The sequence below is a fragment of the Primulina eburnea genome, chromosome 6 (assembly GCF_022965805.1).
Source record: "Primulina eburnea isolate SZY01 chromosome 6, ASM2296580v1, whole genome shotgun sequence".
Taxonomy (NCBI): Eukaryota; Viridiplantae; Streptophyta; class Magnoliopsida; order Lamiales; family Gesneriaceae; genus Primulina; species Primulina eburnea.
Genome location: NC_133106.1, coordinates 1,155,524 through 1,161,274, shown reverse-complemented (window position 1 = coordinate 1,161,274; position 5,751 = coordinate 1,155,524). Strand labels below are relative to the sequence as shown.

The 5,751-nt window shown below is 32.7% G+C and overlaps 1 long non-coding RNA gene across 2 annotated transcripts; it reads right to left on the bottom strand.

Annotated features, from left to right (window-relative positions):
- Positions 1-425: 425 nt before the first annotated feature.
- On the bottom strand, positions 426-2,561 carry LOC140833288 (uncharacterized). Of its 2 annotated transcripts, none has more exons than XR_012118398.1 (3): positions 2,286-2,561; positions 617-1,376; positions 426-548 (listed from the first exon to the last, which is right to left on the bottom strand). It is a non-coding gene; the product is annotated as an uncharacterized lncRNA (long non-coding RNA). The 2 variants fall into 2 exon arrangements; XR_012118399.1 differs by having other exon boundaries at positions 617-873; positions 2,286-2,544.
- Between the last annotated feature and the right edge of the window lie 3,190 nt (positions 2,562-5,751).

Genomic DNA, 5,751 nt, shown 5'->3' with positions numbered 1-5,751 from the left:
TTATTACAACGCAGATAGAGGAGAACTTTGCACGAACATAGTTTTTAAAGAACGATGCATCTCCATAATGAGAAAACATAACAATGGGCACACACTTCGCCAGAGAGTGGGATGTCTACATTCTAAAGGCAATGACAAAACATCCACAGCTTCGAGGTCGTAAACAAGCCATTTGAACTATAAATAATGAAAAAACGAATCATATACCCAAGCAATAATATATGACATATACGAAATTTATATTTAGTGAAATATAAACACCTGACAATCTCCCATCTTTTCAAGTATATCACGAATGATTCGCACAGAATGTGTAGGTGTATGTGTCCACGTGAATACATTTTCCATCTGTATGCACGTTAAATTCGTAATACTATAAAATAAAGATGACGTTATCAATTTTATATCATATGTTGCATTTATTACCTTGCTCTGTATGGTGGAATTGGAAGAATATTATCACCGTTGTTCTCATTTTCAAGTCGAGCGGTGAGGTTGTATCCTAAGCGGTCAGGACATAGAGGAATCATTCTTGACCATGCCCAAATCTATAAAACAATTGAGTTTAATGAATGCGTATAAAAAGGAGTATACATAAAAATTGTAATAAATATACCTGCAATATGTATAAAGGGCCTGCGATTTCTTGTTTTCCTGACCCAGAGGCGGAACACAATTCGTGATATAAACATGCAAGTACAGCACTTGCCCAACTATAACTACGAACCTTATGTATATCTTGCAGAAAATGCAAGTACAACCGTTTGACCGCACAACCTTCAGAATCAGGTAACATACAACCACCGATAACCAACATCGCAACACATCGGGAGTATTGTGCCACTTCTATGTCTGTACTGTTTTCATCAATTACTGTTTGTGTACAATGTAAGTACAGAGTAATCAACTTTAAACTGTTGGATCTGAAGTCTGTCTGAAGTGGCATAAAACCTAACCAATCATAACAATAAATCTGCCATACAGTAAACTTGCAAGATACATCAGTCCCGATGATAGGATCACCATCAACATTCAGCCCCCAAATTAATGCAACATCTTGTAGCGTAATTGTGGCCTCGCCAACTCGCAGGTGGAAATTATGAGTTTCTCGGCGCCATCGTTCTACAAGAGCGGTTATCAAATGATTATCATAAACATAATCACCACATAAGAAGATGTCGTAAAAGCCCATTTCGTTTAGACATGATCGGACACGATGGTGTAGTATACCACTATTCCACAATGCCCAAATTAAATTATCTGATCGACGCACTCTTAGGGTGTTATCTAAGTTGTTAGGCGTAATAAAATTAGATATATGTGTTTGTTGCTGATAAAGTACAGTAGGATCAACAGGTCCAGCATGTAACGACATCCTACAATCAATAATAAGAATAATATTTTATTATTATTATTATTATTATTATTATTATTATTATTATTATTATTATTATCTATCACAATATTGTATAAACAAAACAAATACAATATCAATTATAAAAAATATAAAATAAAACATTAACTACAAGTAAAAAATAATAATTACAATAAAACAAATATTTTTACAATCTACGAGTTTTGAAAATACAAATTTATTTTAATAATAAAAATTAAATACATACACATATTTAAATTTTCGAATCTTTCTTAAAGAATTAATTGATTCTAACGTGTAATTAATAATAACGATTGGAAAATGTATTTTATTAGCAAATAAATTTGTAGCTTTTGACCACATTGTATCGATCACAAATATATTTTTTTTCAATAATTAAATTAATTTTTTTTAAAATTTTTTTTAATTACAGAAAATAAATAAGGGAAGTGTGATTTTTTTAAACAAAAAATAAGGGAAGTCACGCCTAATCGGTAGGCGTGACTTCCCTTTTTTTAAAAAAATTATTATTTTTCAAAGCGTGACTTCCTTTTTTTAAAATATAAATTATTATATTTTTTCAAATGGAAGTCACGCCCTTTTTTTTAAAAAACAATAACGCTAATTTTTTTTTAACAATAATGCAAATTATTAATAGAAGTATGCAAGGAAGTCACGCCCTTTTTTTAACAATAATGCAAATTTTTTTTTAACAATAATACAAACAATAACGCTAATTTTTTTTTATTGAAAAAACAATAAGGAAAGTTGCTTCTTTACAAAAAATATTAATTACTAAAAAATCACGATTGAAAAAAAATCAAATAACACTACAAAATTAGTCTAACATAAATAATAATTTCGTTTAAAATTTTAATAATTAAAATAATAATTTTGTAAGTATACGTACCTTAATATAAGTTGTCCAAATAAAAGGAACCTGCAAAAAAAAAAAAAACATGTGCTGAGTCCTCGTCTTTTGAAAAATATGCAAAACGTAAAAAAATAAATTGAAACATATACAAAAACTTACCGATGAAAAAATGAGAAGAGTAAATGAAAAATATGAAACGAGTGAATGAAAGGAGAGAATCAAGTGTTCAACTTATAGAAGAAAATTTATAATATTATAATAAATTCGAAATTATTAAAAATATGGTGTCGCAGCTTTTAACATGTGTTGTGTTGAGTCCGCGGCAAATTTAATGTGCTGCAGCTTTTAACATGTGCTGAGTCGTCTTTTGCATCACAAAATCAAGTCACTTTTTTTAAAAAAAATTAAAGGCAAGTCACGCCTCTTCAATTTTTAAACAAAAATTTAAGGCAAGTCACGCCTCTTCAAGAGGAGTGACTTTATTTTTTTTTAAAAAAAATTTAAAGGCAAGTCACGCCTCTTCAAGAGGAGTGACTTGCTTTTTGTAAAAAAAAAATTAAAGTCACGCCTCTTGAAGAGGCGTGACACCTTAGTTTGTTAAAAATTTTTTTTACGTTATTTTATTAAACTTTTAACAATTTTGTTGTAAACGGTGAAAAAGCCCATTTAAAATCTATTCAACATAAATATATATATTTAAATCAAAATAACTTGTAATACTATTATAATAATATTTTTAACAATGTTTAAAATTCAAATAATCATTTATACATATTACTAAAATAAAAAAAAATTAAAATATAAAATAATTTTTAAATAAATAAATATAAAAAATAATCAATTTTTTTAAAAAAAATTAAAAATATTGTATGGGTCGGACTGATTTTTAACATGTTCAACGGTTCTTGATTGTTCCAATTGGTTCTGGATCGGTTTAACCATAAAAACGATTTTTAGATTAGAATCAAATCACACATATGGTCGATTATGGGTCAAACCGATTGAATCGATCTCTCCGGTCTGATTTTAACAACAATGATTTGAACATGTTAGTTGGTCTGATTTTAACAACAACGATTTGAACATGTTAGTAAGATACACAAAAATATATTTTCTCTAGTAATTATAATGAGAAAAGTATTTATGAATAGAATTTTGATGGTTTTTTTGGGGACCCAGACGCTCATTAAAGTTTTAATCGTTCTTAGAATTAATCAATCAATTATAATAAATAGGGTCTAAATTTTTATTTTTATTTTAAATACAAAGCAGAAACGTTATGTAAATCAATCCGAGTTACATATTAAATATAAACATACAATTCCTGTAATGTCTAAAATAATTCAACTAGGTTCAACTACATATCAGTGCTGACTCCTAATTTACTTCTGAGCCCAGATCTCCACGCTATCTAATCCAGCCTCATTTTCTTCTTGACCCTGATCCTGTCCCACCTGTTGTCATGTACACATACAAACAAGACAACAGCCGGATAACTCCGGTGAGAATTATATTCCCAGTATAAATCAACGAAACATGCATTTCATATAACAGATATAAAAGCATGAAGCATATATTCGTAACATGTACCGCAATCAGAAACATGAATCAATATCAAACTATAAATCATACTCGTGACTCCACATCTAAGACTAGACTCATTCCTAGTCTAGGGATCCCGGTTTCCAGATGTTGGCATTCCATATCGATCACCAGTAATAGAAGAAACTCCGATTCTATCCACATCGATATGGTATCGATCACCAGTAATAGAAGAAACTCCAATTCTATCCACATCGATAGCCAATCATCCGGTGATAGACTTTGGCACTATCGCCAATACACTATCTTGTGACATCGTGCAATGTGCCCGTGGCGATCCCACCACTATCAGGCACTTCTGTCACAAGATTACTCGTCTAATACTTGTCTAATACATGCTTCCTATAAATCAATAGAACAAGCATATAAAATCAAATTAATGCATATAATAACAGTAAGTATGTGATTTAGGGAAACTCAAGTAGGTCCTACTTGAGTCGATCTCCCGATACCACATTGACTTATACTTTTGTCTTCCCGATCTGACGAAGTCGAAGTTTCGAAGTCAAATATGTCCATCTCAAATCTGAAATGACAATATCGAATAGACGGTGTCAATGTATCACTCAATTCAAAACCTGTACTGATCAATACTCAAATCAATACATAATCTGATCAATGTCAACGACATACAATGAAATCTCAATCACTACTGAATCTAATCAAAATCAATCTACTGATGTTTCGACGGCATAACAATACGGTCTTGATAGCCCCGTCAATCTCAACATCACAGATATAATAATAATAATACAACTCATAATCGCTATCAATACGAATCATAATCTCAATTCTGTACAGTCTCGCAATACCGGCAATACAATACCAGTATATTCGAATCAACAACTCATCTGATCCAAATCTGAATAATATCAATATACCCAGCGATATAGTATAAATCAGATATCAATTCCAACCCCTCATAATCGATAACAACATAATTTTGATATCAATTCGGTATAACCATAATCGAATCAACTCTGAAAATTCATAACAATTGCATAAACAGTCTGTTCTTTAATCCTGTTTCGATTATACGATGTCTATTGTCTCGAGAACAACATATATGAATCATATTCAATTCCATTAACATCATATTTTCAAATTATCTCAAAACGTAATAAAACTTACGTCCTGTTGTAGCTGGCGTCGATAGGAATACGATACTGAAGTCGGATCTAAATTCAGACAGACGGATTTTGCACGATCAAAATTTGAAGTACAAATAAGCCAAACTTCCACTGAAGCTTTCGCCTCTCTCCTTTAGTCCCTCTGAAGGAATATAGGCTGGTATATATATATATATATATATATATACGGATCTGAATTCAGACGGACGGATTTTGCACGATCAAAATTTGAAGTACAAATAAGCTAAACTTCCCCTGAAGCTTTCGCCTCTTCCTTTAGTCCCTCTGAAGGAATATAGGCTGGTATATATATATATATATACATACATACACGTTGCATGGTTAAGGGCAAGTGGCGATTTTTCACTTTGCATGCCTCGCGCATCTGCGCGACTCGACGCGGCGCATATGCGCGAGACGCACTGTCTCGGCGCCCATGATTCCTCAACAGCTCGCGCACATGCGCGCACTAAAACCGCGCATATGCGCGAGACCTACTGTCTCCGCATACCAATACTCGCGCATATGCGCGCCTCCACGCCGCGCATGTGCGCCCAACTCTCTGGACTCACCTTCCGGGAAATCACCCTCTCGCGCATATGCGCGCCCTCAAGCCGCGCATATGCGCATAATGTTCTGTCCTTGCACCAAGTTCTTCGCGCATATGCGCACATCTTCTCGCGCATGTGCGCGTGGTACACTGTACAACTACTCGTGTACATGTATTTCTATGTCCTTCCAATTCAATTCCATTCCAAACCCACCAATTG